Raw genomic sequence first — 21,398 nt, forward strand, 5'->3', positions numbered from 1 at the left:
AATGGTACTGTAACGCTCACCTGATTCCCACGGAGGCGCCGACCCGTTCTGGACTGCTACAACTTCTTCCACGGTAAAGCGTAGTGCTTGGAAGATGGACTGGACTGGACCCCCAAACCTCGTCTGTCTGGCCCGTAGAATAATCCTTCTGTAGATGGGAAAAGGGAGTTAACTGTCTGCTAAATTGTGTGTGAGATTCCCCCCTTTTTCCCCTTCTCACCCTCCTCGAACCCTAGCTGTGCCTTCCGCAGACTCTCACCTTAATTTCTGTATGGACGAGCTCTCCATCCTGCTTCTGACGCAGGGGCCCGTAGATTTCCACTTACTTCACTGGATCTCGGATTTGGCGAGGGTTCGATGTCTGCTTGCCTTTACCAAAATGCTGCCGTAAGTATATAGTTCAAAAGATCAAGTCTTATTTGTCCCTTGGCCTTTGTTTAATTTTCAGGGACTAGGTGAGGAATCCGTGTGGAGGAATGGATTTGCCGAGGTAAGCTCAGGTGAGTACTTTTAATGAAGGTGTGCCGTAGTGGTTTGCTCCGACACCTTAATGAGTGTGTCTTATTTCCCCATAGGGGCCAGGGTACGGAAAAGCCAGAAAAGCCGCTCCGACCCGAAAAGGGAACTGAGGTCCCAACAAAATTCAGGTAAGACTTAAGGTGAGTAATCTGTCCTTTTGCAATTAGTTCGTTGCTCACCTTGTTTTGTCCTTTTTCTCCGTAGGTCTTGAATGCGACCGATGTCGCCTATGGGCGCTGAAAAGGTTGCCGGCGCCACGTGAAGGTAAGTGGAAGCGGCGCGGCAGCGTGAGAAGCGGAGCGCTTCTAACTATTGTCTTTCTTTTCCATAGGTACTGGGATGCGGCCGATGTCGCCTATGACCGCTGAAGAGCTAGACAGCGCCACGTGAAGGTAAGTGGAAGCAGCGCTGCAGCGAGCGATGAGATGCGTTTCTAACCCTTGACTTTCTTTTGCAGGATCGACGGAGTGAAGAATCCGGATGCTGGATGAAGGTAGGTAATGTCCTAATGCTTGCCTTTCTCTCCTTGCAGGTGTTCCAGGTGCTGGCTGGCGGGCGTGGCAGGAGCCAGGATGCAGGAGCCGACTCGGTGAGCGTCCTGCTGCAGATGCAGAATAACGCGAAGCACGTGTGGCCATCCGGGTGTGGTTTAAATAGCCTTGGAAGAGCTTCAGGTGAGTGTTCTTCCACTGGCCCCACCCGAGTAAGAAAAGAGTTCCTGAAAGAAAATAGTTCCTCCCCAGCCTTAGTTGGCTTGGAGCTTCAGACAGCATGGTCTGCCTCGGGTGGGTATGCAGCATGGTCTGCCTCAGGTGAGTTCACCCAAGGATTACCATATGTTCTGCCATGATCAGCCTGGCACCTATGGCGCCAGGACAGGTGCCTTTTATGAGCCTGGCGCCAAAGGCGCCAGGACAAGGTCCAAAGAGCCCCTATAGGGGTTTGCTGGGTCCTGCTTGGTGAGTATGAAGTCTGCTTCCGGGGACGCTGGGCCTGACCTGGCTCCTCGGGAGCAGGCATCACGACAGGTACGGGGTGTGTCGAGTCCCCCCTCTGGTATTGGTGCTGTAGATTAGCAGTCCCCTACTCTCTCGCTATCTATTTCTGTCGGTGGTCTGTTGGAGCTTGTGTGTAATTTGGGCCAGGGTGCTATTGATAATCGTCATTGTCTTCCTTCCTGGTCTAGCTGTGTATTCAATCTTTAGTTTCGTCCTGTCATAGCTATCTCTCAGTTGGTGAGTTTGGTATGTCATAGAGTGTCTTCCTTCGATTCTGTTTGTAGTTGATTGCTTAATGGGATCCGGGATCGGTTTCTTCACTCATCATTTTTGCAACTATGTATATGCCCCTGTGGACGTTCTTCTAGTTATGCAGTGAAGAGCCAGTAGTTTCCTGAATAGTAGTTGATTTCTTGTGTTACGTATGTTCTTTGTTAAGTCGTTCCAAGTTTTTGGTGAGAGAAAGAAGATCCTCCAAGTTTTCTTATGTTGTAGGGTTTCGGTTCCAAGCGGATGTCGTTGCTTGATCTGAGCGTCCTTGTTGGGTGATGTAGGCTTAATTTGTCTCTCAGGAACTCTGCGCCTTCGTTGTGGATTCCTCTGTGCGTGATGCACATAGATTTGAATTTGATTCGCTGTTTTATTGGTAGCCAATGTAGTGTTTTAGCGCTGCTGTGATGTGTACTCTTTGGGGTAGTTTGGGGAGTAATCTGGCTGCCGCATTTTGTAGTATTTTTAGAAGTCATTAAGGCATACCCAGGTAGAGGCTATTGGCGTAATCTACTCTGGACATGACGAGAGCGATGACGGTAAATGTTTTGTTGGCGAATGACAGGAATGGTAGGATCCTTTTACCACTCGCAGGAGAAAGAAGCATTTCTTGAGTAGAGCGTATACTTGTGTAGAGTATGTTTCTTGTCCATCAGGACATCCAGGTTTTTTTACACTCGACGATGGAGCTTGGGTTGTACCGAGTTCCCTTGGCCAAGGGATGTAGTGGTTGCCTCCTTTGTTTTTTGTGATGATCATTATTTCTGTTTTGCCTGGGTTGAGTTTGAGGTAGTTCGAGTTCATCCAGTTGGATTCTCTTGGGTTGGATTCGAAAGGTTTCATCCATATGGTCTCTGTTCTGTTTGTTAAGAAGGATTTGATCGATCCACAATAGGGCATTGTCGGTTATTCCCAGTCCTTCCAATCTTGTGATGAGGATGTTGTGGTTAACTGTGTCGAATGCCGCAGAGAGGTCTAGAAGTATCAGGGCAGTACTGTTATCTGAGTCTGCGTTTGCTTTTAGTTCATCCCATATTGAGGGAAGTGCTGTTTCCGGCCCTCTCATTGGTCTGAAATCTACTAGTCCCGGTCTAGTAAGTAGTGCTCTTATACAAATTCTTGGGTTATTTTTTATGTGTACGTTTCAAGCAGTTTAGCTAGACGCGGAATGTTCGAGATGGGTCTGTAATTGGAGAGGTCTTCTACATTTCCTGCTGTATCTTTGAGTAGTGGCCTGAGATACCCTGATTTGAAGTATTATGGTACTTTCCCTGTTAAGATTGAAAGGTTGAGGACATTCCTGTGGTATTTCATGGGCATTCCTTGTTTGAGGATTGATTTGTATATGTCCGGGGGGCAGAGATCCGCAGGAGAACCTGTTTTGTTTCTTTGATATACCAGTTTGACAAAAGTCTGCACTGATATTTCAGGGAAGCTTCGGAGTTTGTTCTTAGCCTTCCTCGTAAGGCTAGGTGGGTTCCGTAGTCTGATCGCATGGTCTGTTTTGTATGGTTTGTTGGATGGTAATGATTTTGTTTTTGACATGGTCTGCTAGGACATTGCATAGTTTCATTGATGGTGTTGGCATGTTGTTGCAGCCAGGTGGTTTTTTTTTTCACTTATGATTTTAAAGAGTTCTTTTTGGGTGTTTGGTGCATTCAAGATTTGGTTGTCGTAGTATTTCCTTTTCGCTTTTTGTATTTCCTTTTTGCATAAGCGCATATGTTGTTGAAATTTCAATTTATTTCCATTATAGTTTTTAATCCTCCATCCTAGTTCCTGTTTTCTTTTTTTTTTTTCTTTTCATGATGCTGAGTAGTGGGGTGAACCGTTTTGCAGTTGCTCTTTTGCGTGAAGGGGTGAAAGGTTTTTCTTTGGCGATTTCATCGATCGTTGTTGTGATCCAGTTCTGGAGTAGAGCTACTTTTTTGTCCAGGTCCGCTTCTTCCATAGTTGTTAATTGCGGTTTGCTGAGTTCCAGAAGTTCAGATAGGTTGGAGTTTTTGATGGTTCTCAAATTTCTTTTCATGGTGATCAGTGGTTTGTCTTGTTGCTTGTTTATTGGAGTGGTTAGTGTGATTATGAAGGCAATGATGAGGTGGTTGCTCCAGAGAATTTGAATTGGTGGTGCCGTGGCAATTAGTTTTTATTGGCGAAGATTGCGTCAAGTGTATGTCCTGCCGTGTGGTTTGCTCCTTTGACTAGCTGTAGATTAGAGATTTTTGTGTGGTTGTGGTTTCTTCATCGAACCAGATGTTGAAATCTCTGAGTACGATCAGGTGATTATGCTTGATGGCTAGGTTGGTGATTGCTTCCGTGAAGGGCGTCTACAAAGGTTGCATCGTAGGTTGGCGGTCTGTATATCAATATGAATTTCAGGTTTGTTCTGGGGTTTACTGATAGGCGTAGGATTAAGGATTCACATTTATCGATGCTTAATGGGTCTTTCCAGTTTGATAACCAGGTGTTCCTTGTGGACGATTGCCAGTCCACCACCTCTTTTGGTTTTACTGTTTTCTTGGACACATTTGAAGTCATCAGGCAGGCAGTTGTTGAGGGTGATCTTGTAATTGTCATCTAGCCATGTTTCAGTTACAGATAGAATGTCGATGCCTCCGTCACATAGGTCGTAGATTTCGGTAGCATGTTTGGACATTGACCTTATGTTGATAAGATTGCAGTGAATTTTGCGTTGATAAGATTGCAGTGGAACTGTGCCTAGTGAGGTTGGGGAACAGAGGAGGCATAATAATAACGGGAACACCCCTCACCCCCAAGCCTTGTTGTTGTATGGGGGTACCATTACACGGATACAATTTATTGGTTTATTTTTGGGCATTCATATAGCGCATTGTTCTCCAATTGTGTGATCCTTTGGTGCCAAGATGCTACAAATGCAGTTATAGAGGCAAAGACTAAAGCCTAGTTCGCTTGGAAACAGGAAGACATTGGAGCGGTGCAATGTCACGAGAGAGGTGATGAAATGTACAACGATCTGAGAGGTGTTGGGAAGAAACATTCTATGGGCCTTGCTTGGAATTTGAAAATGGAGCCAGGAGGAAGACAAATGAAGAAAAGATTGCCATAATCAAGCCCAATAGGGAATATTGATTGATGACTGTGAATTTATCAGGGAAGGAGAAAAAGGTTAGATGTTTCATTAGGCATGGAAGATGACATTGTTGCTAGATTAATTTGTTTTGGTAGCCTTCAAGCTTGTAGCCCAAGCTCTTTTTGTATTTGAGAGCAGTAAAAGGAGAAAGCTATGGTGGATGTCGCCAGAAAGAATAGGAAGAGAGGTCATTTTGGTAGTTCAAAATCAGTATGTTAGCCATGTTTCATTAAGTCTCCTTCAAGAGGATTTCATCCAGTGGGGAATGGCTCTCAGGCAGTTGGAGAAGAGGAGGTGTTGGAGTTGTTGATCTGGTGAAGGAGAATGCGTGCATCCACCACTGTGTAGAAATAGAATGTGGAACACATGTTTTTACAGGAGATGAGTGGTCGTAGGTAAGGGTTGAAACAAAGTGGTAGCAGAGAAGCTTCAGGGATTAAGTAGGAAAGTGAATGAGGCATAGATAAAAAGGGGAACAAAACGTTGGTCCTGCCCATGAAGAAGGGAGGAATCCAGGCTAGAGCTGAGTCAATTGCTGTGGCATAATACAAGTGAGATAACAGGTTTGGATGCCCTACAGTATTAAATACTGCAGATAGCTCCAGAAGGATAAATCACTACCTCAGTGATCTCATGCAAGCACGTCCGGGCTGTTGAGGATGGATAGAGACCACTGGGTTGGTGATCCAGATTGCTGTCATAGAGCAGGTTGTGGGCCTAAAAGAAGGTTAGGAGTGGGGAGGTAACAATTAGTTCCAGGAGTTTAAGTAGAGACCCAAGCTACTCCTCACTGATGAGGCCCAACAAGGCCGAAACATGTTTGGGGATGCTTGTGGTCTCGTGCAGAAGGGATGTGACCAAGCAGTTCGGGCTGGACTGCCCCTTTTGGGGTGGGACCAAGTCTGATTTGCATATGGTCTTTCCCCTTCTGTAATGGCTTGGCAGGTGAAGAACGATGGTCTGGAGGGTTGCCCAGAGCAATGCCAGTGGTTAAGATTAATTCTAAACCTTCCAGCCATCACCTCTTTGTTTTTGCTATGTCACCCCGAGTGGGACGGGTATGCCCAGACGTGGGTCCCGTGCCTGCTGGGCCTAGAGACCCAAGCTACTCCTCACTGATGAGGCCCAACAAGGCCGAAACATGTTTGGGGATGCTTGTGGTCTCGTGCAGAAGGGATGTGACCAAGCAGTTCGGGCTGGACTGCCCCTTTTGGGGTGGGACCAAGTCTGATTTGCATATGGTCTTTCCCCTTCTGTAATGGCTTGGCAGGTGAAGAACGATGGTCTGGAGGGTTGCCCAGAGCAATGCCAGTGGTTAAGATTAGTTCTAAACCTTCCAGACATCACCTCTTTGTTTTTGGAAATGAATTTTGGAAATATGGCAGTAGTTCCTTTTAATAAGGATGGAAACTATTATTAATTTAAGGAGATGGTGGACTAAGTTGGAGCAAAGGTGGTGCCAAAAGGTGGCGTCCACTTGTTAATTGTAAGAAAAATGGTTAGCTGTTAATCTTTGCAGTATTTACTGCAAATGGCATTCCCCACAGTATTTCATGATGTTGTCATGGCCAGTTTGTCGGCAGGCGAATACTGCACATTCTCTGTAGGATGCAAGATTCCACCACTTTTGTCATTCTTGTCTTAATCATTTTGGGCCCATCTGAAGACCCTGGTGGGATTGCCAACCCTCTTGAAGCACACCAGAAATAAGGTATGAAAGGCATGTTTTTCACAGAGGAGTAGTACATACAGGAATAGTAACCGTTGAAGTAATTCACAGCTGTCCTAGAAGTATGTTAGAGTAAGTAGATTATTTTTTCCATTAACCATATGGCATACACAGGCCTGTGGAGTTTGAATCTAGCAATGCATAATTGCCCATGGTTATGGTAGCTACCAAGATCTTTATTAATATAAATTCTGAAGTATGCTTTGTCAAACCTGGAATTATCCCAATATCACTATTACATTGCCGCCTTCTAAATCCATTCACAAAAGTTTAAGTGATACAATTAAAAGGGTAGGTTATGTACTGATAAAAGCAGAAGTGGTGTTGTTCTGCTGACAGTCATTGATCCACTCTTTGTTTGGCGTGTATGGTTATAGAAGGAAAGTGGGATGTATTGGTCCCATTTGCATTTGCTTATGAGTGACAGATCAACGGAAAAGTGAATGAGAGACTCTGGTGTTGTTGTAATGCACGTAGATGACCTATCTCAGTTGGCTTTTGTAAACATTGAAGGTGGCTTTGTATTTCGACATGCCTTCATCCCATTGGTTCTGGGACTTTAGGGTCCAGCTTGGTGGAGGGCCTTCATGGCCAGACACAGTAGTGAAATATTGTAGTGTAGACAGATTGTTGCCACAGTGGTTGAGGCTGTTACTGTGCATGCTCTATCGTTTTATCATGCCCTATATCCTTGAAGTGATTTGAGGTGGGTGATCTGTTCCTTGGGCCGTTGTAACAAAGTCACCTTTTTTATGGGGATATGGGAGGATCAGGGAGGGAGGAGACCTCCTCTGTCATGCAAGCCCCAGAGATGGAAGTTGGTGGACCTCCCAGAGCTCCCCAATCCCTCCCTGGACGGTGCCTTCTTCACTCAAACTCAATGTACACGCCCTTACAAACTTTAGGAGCATGATCTACGAATCATGTTCTTGAACCCACGGATAACAAACAAGAGCAGAACAATCCTGCATGGAGGCCACTGACCATCAGTATTCACAAAGCCACCTTTGGAAGAAAGTGGAGTGTATATTCCAACAACATACATGCCATCATTTTGCAGCAGCTGGGAGTTTTTGTAACAGAAATCGGGAGAGTTACATTTTCCCATTGGATTGAATTGGTGTGAGAACTATTTTGGGAGGGAGAAAGTGATAAATAGCACAACATTTGGTGGCATAATTGTCAGTCTCGCACCCAAATCGGGAGGGTTGGCATGAATAAAACAGGACCCTTTCATATAAGGTGAACGTCTAATGCAGAGATCTCTGAAGTTGGAGATGGCAGACAGTCGTTCAGGAGCTAGTACTTTATCAGGCAGCGACAGCCTTGGGGCAGCCTGACCCCAAGAGGCCGGCCCCCACATATAGACTCAGTCTGCAGAGCCTTCGCAAAATGACTCTTGATTCTGGAAAGAGGCCAAATCTGGGGAAAGATGAAGAGAGAATTGGGGAGGAGATGAACCTGCCTAGGAAGGGCAAATCAAGAGAGATGAGCAGGGGAACATCCCACATTCACGAATATGACCTGGAAACATCCTTTCAATCAACCTCAGCATTTAAAGAAGGTGGAGAAATGTAGTGTACAAGTTCATCTGGGAGAAAGAACAGCATTCATGAATTTCAAGGAAAATCTGCAAAGAAGTGAAAACAGAGAGACTGTTTCTCCAGCTTAGAAAGGAAGGTGCAACAGTGTACCATTGGCAAGAAGGCCAAACTAAGAGCCACTTGGGAAAGAGGCAGCATTAGACCAGTGGAGTCATAGATGGTGGGAATCTAGGATTTAGGTGCAAACTGGATAGACACCTTTGATCCATAGCCCAGCGACTGGTAGCCAACCACCCTAGTAGATACTAGGATAAGCTAAGATACAATAAGAGAGACATTAAGAAGGAGAACGCTATTGTCAGATACAATCCACATACTGATGGAGAAACAAGACCAGGAGCCAAGTAAAGAAGGCTTGCCAGATAAAGACAGGCTTAGGTAGAAACATATGAATGTAGCTGGAAGGACCCCGGTAGGAATTTAATCTGATAGACCAGTGATCACCCTAACGTTCATGGATGGAAGGACTTGCCTATTTCTATGCTGATGCTGTCGCCTTGTCCTTCTGCATTAGGACAACTTGCTGGAAGCTGTTGCCTCATCCTTCTAGATTAGGCGGGCGCTCGAGAGCCTGATCGGCTTGTACGTGAACTCTGCTCACTAGCCAGAAATCCTGTCATGATCTTGGCGGCCTGATCGACCCCCGGCTGCGCTCTACTAGTTCCAGAGTGGCTCAGGTGGCATTCCTGAAATTTGTGACAAAGGGGGAGCTATCTTCAGCTGATTGAAGGGCCCGTCCCTGAGTCCTGGGCTGAAGAGGCTTCGGCCTTGAGCTCTGCAGCGTGCCGCGGCAGGGTGGGCATTCTTGTCCACGGCCCCAATTGCCCCGTATACCGGACAGGTGCAGCGATCCTCTGACCGAAGTGAGCTTTGGATTGCATGCTGCTCCACAGGGGCCTCAGAAGGTCCTGTACAACCCGGCAGGCTCCCTGGCAGTGTCTCTGGCCTAGAGTGGAGCAGGCCTGGAGTACACGTGCTGGCATGTTTGAATGAGGGTGGAGAACACATTGTGACCCTGGAGGTGGAGCATCACAGGGGCATTTTAGGGTTGGCTCTTATACTTGCAAGCGTGCTGAGCCAGGATTGATGTCACCATCAGAATGTAGGCTGTGAGTGTGGAGTGTGAGATTAGAATGTTTAGAGTTGTTTAGAGTTGAATGGGTTCCATTCCAGGCAGTTAGATTATGTGAGCCTGGGTGGTGGGAGCTAGTGGGCTCCTGCTCCTGTCCCTTATCCTCTTTATCTCCTAATGACTATGATGACATCTGATCCTTGTAACAGAAGAACCCTAATAAAGTAACAACTAAGCGTACCTGGCCTGTGTATCCTGAGTGTCCCTTGGAGTGAACCCTATGACCAAGAGCCTGTCATAACAGGGCAACATGCTTGTCTTGGAAGCAGGAACACGCAGAGCAACAGAGGTTTGAATCCCAGATCTGTGCTTAGAAACCGAACTCTGGTATTAAGCAAGTTATAAAAAATCAATTTAAATAAATAAAATAAAACTGCAGGAGGTGAACCATTGAGGGTAGCGACCCTCTGACTCTGGTTGTAGTGGGTGGGTCACATACCAAGTGTGTATAGCAGCTTTCAGTGAGCCCGCTACTGTGCTGGTGGCTCATATACTTAGAGATTACATTAGCACTGTCTATACCATGGGCAAGAGTGACGAGCCAGCCCAAACTCTACTTTGATGGGGAGTGATTGTGTTCACTGTTCACCCCTGATGATGTTTCTAGACAAGTCTGATCTATGAAAGTCTCATCAAAGAAGGTTCTCCCCTGATCATCCAGAACAATCAAGGACCACATCGACTTGCCGATTTCTGCAATCACTCCTTTGCCTGTGGAACTTTCCCCTCCCCCTTAAGCACTCTCTTGTACACCCCCTTGTAAAAAAGCCCTTGGCCGATCCTTCCTCTCTGGCTAACTATTGCCCGATCTCCGCCACTCCTTTCCTGGGCAAACTCTTGGAAAAGCTGGCCATCTCCCAGCTTAATCTACATACTGAATCCGTTGGTTGCCACCATGACCACCAGTCTGGCTTCAGAGCTGCCAGAAGCATGGTAACTGCTCTCCTGAACACCCATGAAGACTTGCTCTCCAATCTTGACTCTAATCTCCCTTCTGTCCTCATTATCCTTGATCTATCCTCTGCTGTTGACACGGTCCACCATGCCACCCTGCTCAATTGTCTCCGGGACAACCTTGGTATTAATGATCAGGCCCTGGCCTGGTTGACCTCATTTCTCACCAACCAACCCTCTCCGGTCCAACTGGGGTATTTCCCCTCTTCTATCCCTCTCTCTGCTTGTGGTGTTCCCCAGCGGTCTAACCTCTCTCAATGGCTCTTCAACCACTAGCTGGCACCTGTTGCCCACTGCATCGCTACTTTCTGCTCCAATGTTCAATGTTATGCAGATGACACTCAGCTCTCTTTCAGGCTCCCCTCAGTCACCTCTGGTTCTTCTTTCATACCAGACTGTCTGGCTGCATATCAGGAATGGTGTGCCGCCAATGATCTCTGCCTTAAAGCCAGTAAGACTGAGATCCTCCTCATTGGGACACCCGCTCCCTCCTTTCCTCTATTTCTGTGGCTGCCTACTCTGGGCCCTCTTCCTGCTCCTTCCTGTGAGGCTAAGAACCTTGGTGTCATCTTCGACTCCACCCTCTCCTTCTCTCCTCACATCTCTGACGTCTCTAAGAAGTCAAACTATCAGCTGCACCTCCTCAGAGGTATTCTTCCTTTTCTCACTTTCCCCCAGAAGCTCACTGTCTCTAGAGCTCTGGTCCTCTCTAGCTGGACTATTGCAACAGCCTCTTTCTAAATCTTCCTGCCTCTACTGTTCAACCTTTACAACCTATCAAGAACAGGACTGCTACACTTGTCCTTGGCCTCAAGCCCAGGGATCGTATCTCTGCAGCTCTGAACTCTCTTCACTGGCCCCCTCTGGCTGCAAGGATCAACTTCAAGATCCTCTGCATTGTCCACAAGGCTTTCTGGGGCCTGTGACCGCTCTACCTCCAACTTTCTCTTCCAAAACATCTTCCCTCGAGCTCCCCGCTCATCCACTTTCAACTTTCTGAGTGTCGGACAATTCTCCAGGCAGAGAGTTGGGGGCAGCTCTATCTCCTTGGCTGGGGTCTCCCTCTGGAACAGCCTCCCTGCCTCTCTCAAACTTGAGCAGAACCACTTCCGATTCCGGAAGCAACTCAAGAACTTACTTTTCGTTTCTGTTTTCCCTCTTCCTCTCCTCTGCTGATGCATCTGACTGCTCCATGCACTGGTCACCTGGTGACCCTCTAAACTCGGGCCCAGGCTCCTGCATGTGCAGTTGCCCTTGCACTGCTTCCAGGGTCCACAGCGCTTAAGGGCCTGTATCTGCAACCCTACAGTCCCTTCTCTCTGCACTTATGAGCAACCCGCTGGCTGCACTTGTGAGTTAACTGCGGGAAGCCCGCTGATGACAGGGCGCGGGTGTTTGCCGGGGGGGTCCTGGAGTCTTTTCACGCTGCCTTCTACTGCCTAAGCCCGCTCCCAACAGGACTCATACTGCGGGCTAAAACCCACGAGGGTGGAAGCCCGCGGGTGAAAGGGTGCAGGTGCTTGCTCCCGCCTGGGTGTTCGCGCTTCGCTGGAGGAGCCAGAAACAGGAGTGTCCAGCAGACCGCAGACCGCAGACCACAGAGCAGACATTGGAAGGTGTGGTGAGACTATCTTTTTGGTCCGGAGTTCCTGCCCAACTTGTCTCCATTGCATGGGATGGCCAGATGGCCCTGGAGTACTGTTGCAGTTATGGATGGTGTTGCAGAAGGAGAGGACCTCCTTTGCCCTTTCTCCTCCCCCCACCCCTCTTTGTTAACAAATCTGTCCTTCTGGCGAACTTGCAAGGCCCCCCGGGCTTAAAGAATCACACATTTTTAGTGGGCTGTAGAAAAAAAGAGGGGGTCTCCTGCAAATCTCCAGGGAAATGTGGAGCTCTCTTGGGGGTGCCCAATGTGGATGGTGCACTCATTCAGCTGCCTGCTGACTCCATCTGTGATCCGGGGGGCGGAGGGGGCTCTGGGGAGCCAGCCCACAAGACTTTGAACTTTAAGCCACAACCACCTGGGTTTTCCCTGGCTTCTGCTCTGGACCTCCCGCCAGCTCCTCCTCAGTCCAGCCCATTCCTCAATGTACTAGTGCCTGAAGTTAACCTGCTGACTCCCGGTGGGGGACTGGATAGTGTTGCCACCGCTGATCTTCTCGATACCCTGGGATATGGTTGTGAGCAGATTATTTTGGGCATCACTAAACTCAGACGGTTGTGCCCCTCCGGCCATATCTCTAGTGCGGGCTCCAGCCCACTCACCTTCTGGTCTGCCATCAAATCCCGGCCCCGGATCTACTTGTCTGAACACAGACCGACTGATGACATCGGCTGCTGCTGAGGCAGCTCAGCTTTAATCTTTTTTCGTTCCCCCGGCAGCGGATTCAATGACCTTGGGCTCTGGTGGATCAGGGGAGGGAAAGCAGCCCAGTGCACCCTGTAGCACCTGGAGCGAGTCCATGACAGCAATACTCTCGGGGGCCAGTTCCTTTCTACGCCTAAGCCCACTCAGGGTTCACAAGCCCTATACCCAAGGTAACCAATGTCCACAAGTGTCATCTCCCACAGCACCTATCACTATGTCGGGGTGCCCCTGCAACCATGTTCTCGCTGAATTGATGGACATCAGAAGACTATTATTGGTTCTGATCAAGGGGGTGACGGGTAAAGGGGGTGGGTGGCATGGAGAGGGGTGGAGAGTGCCCACCGGGGTTTGGGCCTTTGGGTCTGCAACCAGCTGCTGCCACAGGGCCACTTTCCCGGTGTCCATGTCCTTCCCCTGACCCAGGAGCCTTGTTCGTTCCAATCACCAAGAGCCAAGAGCCCAACCCTGGGGGAGGAGTACCCTTCTTCAGTGAACCGTGCCCCAAAGGCCCCGGGTGTCGGGCACCCAGCCTGAAGGGTAAGCAATGCATCACACCGGTATCCAGGGAGGCCCCTGCAAAGGCACAACAATAGACACGGAGGACACAGAAGCTCCACATTGTTTCTCCACAGGGTCCCAAACGTACCCCCTAATGGTAGAGAACAAAGGGATGCCCTCTCGAATAAATGCCTTCACAAGTTACGTTACGTTTGGGAGTGTGTCTCTGTGTCAAAGGTTTCCATGCTGGTGTGCACCAGACTGTCTAAGGAACTGCCTGACAATTTTGACTCTATCATACTGGTCTTTGGGGACGCTCATATGGCAAGGGAGATTTTGGAAACTTGTAATTCCCACAGGCGGACCCGACGAAGTGGGATTATAGCCACCATTTCCCCCGACTTTGACCTTTCGGTCCCCCTAAGTGTTTGCAATAGCAGCAGACCTCTTTCTGGGGTGAACCTCACTCCTTTGGGCCCCAGGATTTACGGGAGGTAAAGGGGGCATGAGGTTGGTGGTTTTGAAGCAAAGGATTCAACAGGAAGGTGGGTTACTGCAAAGTACACCCACAGAGTCCACCAGAGCAAACCTTGCAAGGTTGGAGGTTACTCAGGTTGTGAGGCCCTTCCTCCTACAGTTGGTGTGTGACATTCCCCTGTTGATGCATCCTAGTGTCAGGATATCCCCTGTGTGGTCTAACACACAATCCTGCTGGCCCATGATGGGGGTCCCAGAGGAAAACCAATGTAGGAGTCTCACACTCTGTCACCAAGTTGAATGGAGTGAGAGAAGAATTGAATTACTCCAGGGTTCGCTTTTAGGAGTGAACTCCTTGCTACTAGAGACCAGGCCTAATTTTATTAGCCCCTTGACTCTGGAGACCTCAGGCAATAGGTTGCAATTGGCGATTACTGATCATAATCCCATATGCCCTTGTGCCAACCCACAGGTAACGACTGCCATACTGAATGACAGCTACAGAGGTAGCTCCTCTGCTGTGCTCAGTAGTGGTCAGACCCAGTGGAAGGGTGGTGAAGTGACCTGTCAAGTGTCACTGAGCTGTCCTCAGGATGGTATGAGAGAGAGATCTGTCAGATCTCTCAGGAGTTTGATTGGAGCTCTCAGTGAGCCCCAGAGAAGGAGGTGGGACCTTCTCCTGTCAAACCTGTTCTGCAAATCCCTGACTACCTGTCAGTGGTCTGGGCCTTGCCATGTTTCACAGCTTGGCAAGGTAAACTATTCTCAAGGCTTTGGTGAACCTGGACATGTTACCATACAGTTTCCTGTGAATAGTATGGTGGATTTTATCTTGAGAGATAAAATTGGAGCCCTGCTTATGGCTATAGAGTGGGAGCCAGAGACATCTGTGTGTCTCCCTACCCTGTGTCAAAGCAGCCCTTCTAATGGCTTTAGTGAGGATGGCTTAGTGTCTCCTCACCTGACCCCACATCAGCAAGGTGAGCTGGAGAATTTGCTGAGGAAATCCCCCCCCCTGATGTCACTGACACCCTTTATAATAGGATGGTGTAAACCAGACTGTATTCTGGGAGTAAGTGAACCCACCAAGTTTGGGTATTGTTGTGGTTCAGAACCAAGACAAAGTTCTGACAGTTGGTGTGAGATCCACCCTGTGTTTGAACAAAGAGTGTTTGAGTATTCTAGGTGTCAAGAGTTCAGTTCAGAGGAACTGGAGGGAAATATATAGGTAAAGCCAGTTTTGGATGCTGTATGGACACTACAGCTCTGTGTTCTGTCCCCAAGACAGAAGCACACTCTTCACTAAGAGGTAACACCTTAGTGGATCAGCTCTGTATTGAAAAGTACCGTTGCTTTTGTGATCTCTCTGCAGGGTATGGCAACATATCCCTGTCAGTCTGTGCTGAGGAGGAGACAGCAGTGTCAGCATTTTCAGAGCCTTACTTCAGTGTATGGACTTCTGGATTGGTGGCTGCAACTGACACCTGTCAACTGATCTTAGCCCCTGTTCTGAATGGGAAACTGGATCTCAACAATACATGTCTGGATGACATGGCAGATTCAACCCCCACTTGAAAGGAACTGGGTCTGCCTCAACAGACTGGGTGTCAGGACCTTCATCAGGCCAACTTGTTTAGGAACACAGCGAAGTGTCAAACTGAACAGGAGCCATTGGCCTTCCTCATGCATGAAGTTGGGAGTATGTGGGGACAAGATGCAACCTCTTGTCAGTGATGCGCTCCATGTGCAGAACTGGGCAACCCCCACTACCCAAGCCCAAGTGAGGACTTTCCTGGGCCTCACTAGGAAATACAGGAGCAAAGTGGCAGCCTATAGAAATATAAGATGTCCCTCTGACTGCCCTCACTACTCATAGGGGACCTAAAGAGTTAATATGGACTCCTGAGTGTGAGAAGGCTTTCACTGGCCTGAAAGAATCCCTAGGTCAGGCCCCTGGTTTAAGGGCACCTGATTGGAAGAGACCTTTCTTAGTGCAGACAGATACCTATGACACTGGGATAGTTGGACGACTTTCACAACTTAATGACAAAGGTGAGGAACACCCTATATGTCTAGTCAGCTACCAGCTTAGGAGTGGAGAACTCAGTTGGCCCCAGGTGGAGAAGAGTTGTTTTTCCATTGTATGGTGACTTAGGAAGTTGAGGTCCTACCTCCATGGGACTCACTTCACTGTGCATGCTCCCCCTCAAACCTTGAAGTGGTTGACAGCTGTTAAGGGAGAGAATCCAAAGTGGCTTAGGTGGTTCATGAGTCTGCAGGCCTTGAACTTCACTATTGGGCATAGGCCATATCCCAAATGTAGCAATGTTGATGGGCTGTCCAACATGGATAACCGACTGGAACAGAGGACCCATCCAGGGGTGGATTAGTACCCCCTGTCCCTTAGTCTGGGGGTGCGGGGGGGGAGCATGTGTTAGGAAAGATTCTCTTTACTGCACCTTTCCTTCCATCTTTATGGAACCCCCAAACTTTTTGCTTTTCATTTTTTAACCTGACCTGTACTTTTTGCAGTACAGTGAAGCCTTAAGCTTCACTGCACGGGGCCTTTGCTCACATGTTATGGGGAAACTGATACATCATTCAGGCTAACAGTACTGGGAAACAGTGTTTCCCTTAGTCGTGTTACTATCTTGCTACTTGTGGTTACTTTTGTGTCACTAGTGGTAACTTTTTATCATTGCACAAAGCAGCTTACACTGCAGTGCAGAGGATTTTTGGTTACTCAAGATGTGCTTAAAAGATGGGCTGGTGGCAGCAGTGACTTTTCCCCACTTTTTGGGGAATTTCGGTTTAGCTTTACCGCGTTTACCACGTTTGGCTACTGACTGTGGCTACTGGGCAAACATGGCCGTGCCACGAGATTTTTTGCCTGTTCTTTTTCCATCTTGTTGTTTAACCTTCTTCCTGGCCTCTGAGTCCAGGAAGATCCTTATAAGGACTTCCAGTGCCCAGGAAAGCAGCAGCTTTCGGCGGGGTACTGGAGGGCTATGTGTGTTTGCAGGCATGATGTGTGCTGGGTCAGTCTGACTCCAATCCACATACTGGTTTCTGTGTGTCTGAGTGGTATGCATGAGTGTTCCCGCCAGTGGTCCTGACTGGACCACTGTGGGGTGTTTGTGTGGGCTAGTCCTGCTATTGGCTAGTGGGAGTTTCACCCGTGAAAAAACCTGAAACCTGACTGAAGGAGGCCTGCAGGGTCTACCTTCAAGGTCCAAACTGACCATAAGCCCTTAAAGTAGCTTATGCAGCTGAAGGGTGAACACCCGAAACTGCTCAGGTGGTCCATTAGCCTGCAAGGGCTAGACTTTAATATTGAGCATAGACCAGGGAAGAGTCATGATAAAGCAGATGGCCTCTCCAGAAGGTTTGTTGACCGTCTGGATGAGGGTGTCAGTCTTGTGGGAGATTAGACAAACCCTCACCTCAGCCGGGGGGGGGGGGTGCGACTATGATGCTGGAAATGCATTGGAGGGACAGGGCCTCCATATCCTTGCCCTGTACTCTCTTATCATGTGTGTTCTATGTTGTATTCTGCACAGAAGTCCAGTTGGGACTCCTGGCAGTGCAGCTCTTCCTCTTTTTGGTCATAGTGAACAGAGACTCTTGGGATACCCTTATGGCACCCATGGGTGCAGGTACTGTATGTTTGTGGGTACCTGTGTGTGGCCCACAGAGCAGGGTATGGGCCGGTGGCAGCTCCATGCTGAATATGACAGGTGCTCTCAGTATCCTCCATTTTGGGATACCCAGGCTCTGCCATAGGAATCAGTGGATTTCTGATAGGAGACAAGATGGCCCCTGTGGCCTCTTAGTTTCTATTGCCTATTACCTTGTTTTCCCAAAGTCCTGGGAAGCCCCAACTCTGTCCCTTCCCCTGACTGGTTGTTGGGTGGAATAACCATATATGGTATTGTGGGAAAGTCCAGGCCAGACTGGCTGGAGCCTTCGCAAGTAACTGTTTGTTGTGGGTACACTGTGTGAATAGAGTGTATGACCAATATGCATTTATATGTTATGGGTGTCTGGTTTCAGTGTGTGTGAGACACAATGAATGAGACAGCCCTGCCTGAAACAGACATGAATGCTTTGTGGTGTGCTGAAAGGTTGGGTGCTTGCCCCAATCTTACATTCCTTGTTATGGGTGTCTGGATGGAAGTGAATAGCCGGAATGCCTGTGAGCATGATTGGCTGCCTGCCTGCATGAATGCCCTTCTGTCTGGTTGGCTGACTGAGCTTGGCTCAGCAGAGTGAATGAGGGACAGATGTGTATATCTGGGGACCTCTCACTTCCCAATTTGTTCAGAACCTGAAGTTGAAACTTGAATCTGCTTATCCTTGAAGCCCAGCTGGAGGAAGAAAAATTGCTCCTGCTTTCCTTTGACCAAATCTAAAAGCTGCCGAGTCTGTTGAGGACTGATCCAAGAAAGGACCTGGCTAGGAGACCTCTCCCCGAGCTACGAGGTAACATCGTTCAGAAGCTGATCTTCATCGAGGTACACTGGAAGCCAGTCTAGAAAGGCTGTCGACCTGAGACGGGGTTCACCGAGAATCTTGAAGTAAAGTACCCGGACATCAAGGCCATCGAAGTCCATTGTTGTTGACTGGGGTTCATAAGATTTCCGTAACCCCTGGAAGCCAGTCGAGTCGCGTTGCCCAGAAGCGGGGACAGCTTGACGCTGCTCGATGACAAGAGCCGCAACGCTCTACCTTTTGTCTAAGATCATTTGAGTGAAGGGCTCCCTTGCCATCAACGCCGACTGCTTTTTCCCGCCGGAGAAAGTTGAGGTCGTCGACTCCCGAGGAAAGTCTGCCAGTGGGTTTCCCGCCACCCGAAGTCCACGAAGATGCTGACGAGTGAAAGTCCGAAGTCCAGCCAGTGGTCGAGTCCCGATCGCCAAAGCTATCCCGACGCCCGCTAATTGGCCTATGTTCATCACCAAGTCCTCTTTGCAGCAGCAAACTCTTTGCACCGAGGTCAGACCGCATGCCTCAACTTCACAGGACTTCCACAATCGATTGTCAAAGAGCATCGCGAAGGTTGAAGCTGTAGTCTTGACGCAAGTGTTTACGTTTCTTGAGGAATCTCAACGCCCTGTGGTTCCTGCTTTAAAGGGAGTCCACTCTCGAGGGATCCGTCGTTGAACCATCGAAGAAACTATACTAACTCAGGTACATTGGGGTAGTGGAACATTTTTACCAGGAAACAACTATTTTAACATTAATGGACTAGGCTTGTTGATACTCTTTGTTACAGGTTGCCCAGGTGGGGCGATCGTCACCCAGAACTGCATCTAGGTAGCTGGAGACAGCATTCTGCCATTGTTTAACCTTACTTGCCTTCCTTCCTATGAGCTATGCTGTTACCCATTGCTGTGTGATTTGTATGCCATTATAACTGTCAGTAGTTGATGCGCTTTAAAGGAGTCAATAGCTAAGTGTGGTACCACATAGACATTGTATATATTTGCCATATTAGAATTGCCGAAGTGTGTTATTAATTGATGTATATACTTTTATATAAATAACTGTGTGAGCACATAACATAGTGTGTGAACATTTCTTTGTTGGGGCTTGGGGACTACACTGTACAGCCTGCATCACCTCCTGAGAGCTTAAGCCTTGGCTGCTCGTCCATTCGCTACCAAATAGAGAACCTTGGCTGGAGTGATCTGTGCTTCTACTCTGCCATCTAAAAGGCAGGAGTACATATACCCCCTGCAGTCTTTTTCACCAACTACTTTGGATGCCTAAGAAGCAAAACTTTGCTGAAAGAGTGCTTGGTTCACTCATAGACACAAATATGTGAGTGCTGCTTGCAAAGTTTTGTAGGGCATTCTGGTTGTGTGCAAATCAAAGTCATACCGATGCCTTGCTCCCAATCCCTTGTTGCGTTCACTTGTTTGTCATCCCTAAATGTCCCAATACCATTAGGCGCACATCGAGCATGCAGGGGGAAATAGAAGTGGGCCTGAATCCCAACACAGTGTGGGAGTTAGAAGTTCTGAGACGGAGTTCAGCATGAGGCAGTGTGGCAGGGTAGGAGAGCCATTGGTGGACAGAGAGTGTAGAGAAATTAGAAGAGCAGCAGAGACAAGAGCCAAGGAGATTAAAGACGAAGCAAGCAAGGGAGAGTAGAGAAAGGAGGCAAAGTAGGAGCTACAGGAGAGAGTGGAGATAGGAGGCTAAATGACTAATGAAGGGGGGGATTGCGCAAAGGTGGTGAAAGGAGGTGTGGATTGGGGTGGAGAACAATGGCAAAAGGAGAAACAGAGGGACACAGATGGAGCAGAGAAGACCTCAAGAGCAGATTACTGTTGCAGGAGAATAGAGGAGAATGAAGGAGCATAGGTCAGAATAGAACCAGAGGTCAAAATGAGGGAATTCAAAGTGGCTGTAGAAGTGCAGAAGAGAATAAGGGAAGTTAATTTGGAAGGAAAAACTGAGAGGAGAACAAAGGGAATGAAGGTAGGATCAAAAATAAAAGTGGAGTGGAATGAATTGTCGGTGTAGTAGAGAATAGGAGCACATCAGAGGTGGGAAAGAGAGAAATATAGGCTTAAAGAGAAATGTAGAGTAGAATAGGGGGATTGGAGATGTAAAGAGGGACTGGGTGATAGGAAAAGAAACAGTAGCAGAGGAAGAGATTGAAGAGGCAACAACGATAAGAAGGAAGTAGTGATGAGGTAGGGTGAGCTGGAAGAATGAGCTACAAGTAGGGTAACAATGACTAAGGAAGGAAGATGGAGGAGGAAGGAGTTGGAAAGTAGGAAAATAAGGCTCCCAAAATCCAAATGACATGCAATATCCTCCATTCGGGAAAGAATGTGTCCATCGGCTGAATGTCAGGAAAACGCAGCTCTGCCTGTAACGAATCCCACCAGGGCAATATAGACAAGTGCTAATTCTGGGGATCAAGATTGATATCACAGTCTTATTGCCAAATCCGATCAAGAGAGCGCAATGTACCATAGGTGGTGCCACATTTTTGCACAGTCTAGCACCAAAACCAAATGATCCAAGAAAGACTCTGCACGACTGGCAAGAAGGAATTGCTGGGACTCATACATCCTAAAGACTGAATGAGTATGTGCCTCCGAGAGGGCAGATTTCCTGAAAGGTAGACTGTGGTATAGACCAAGGACCAAGGACCACATTCCTAAAACTGCTTGTTTTCTTGGAACCTGTCTATTAGAATCCCCATCATATGATCTCATTTAAACCTAATCCCAAACTTTATTTCTAATCAAATTTTTTGTGACCCCCATTTCTTGGTTGGGAGATGTCTGTTGAAAAGTCTGCAATGACAGACAGCAGTGCTGATTAGTAATATTTCAGATTCATCTTGGATTGTAGTATGTTTTCCACACATGACTTTTATCTTTCATTGATTGGCTGAAAAGCATCTTTGAGAGCGACATGTTTGGAAGGGTTTAAAAGAGCATGTTGAGTTGTTGAGAAGGCCTATGGTTTTGTTTTTAGGGTAAGCAAATCATTTGTCTAGGTGCATGAGAAATGATGGATGTTTCTCTAGTGAAGAAGAGTTTTTCTGGTACACAGTATGCAGCAGAAGATACATTTGCACAATCACAGATATGTCACAAAGCCCCTTGTACCTTCCTTGTCAATTTATTTCTCTTTTGAACCAAGATGTTATCTATGAATGAGTGGAAGTTTACCTAAGTGACAAGAGGAATGCTTGATTCATCATGGGAAATG

General features: G+C 47.8%; 1 protein-coding gene across 5 annotated transcripts in view; it reads left to right on the forward strand.

Moving 5' to 3' along the window:
- The window catches only part of LOC138497169 (uncharacterized), an 870,532-nt gene that overhangs the window by 738,138 nt on the left and 110,996 nt on the right, over positions 1-21,398 (forward strand). The gene's annotated exons all lie outside the window — the stretch shown is intronic.

This window comes from Ambystoma mexicanum, chromosome 5q, assembly GCF_040938575.1.
Source record: "Ambystoma mexicanum isolate Mex_15411 chromosome 5q, UKY_AmexF1_1, whole genome shotgun sequence".
NCBI lineage: Eukaryota > Metazoa > Chordata > Amphibia > Caudata > Ambystomatidae > Ambystoma > Ambystoma mexicanum.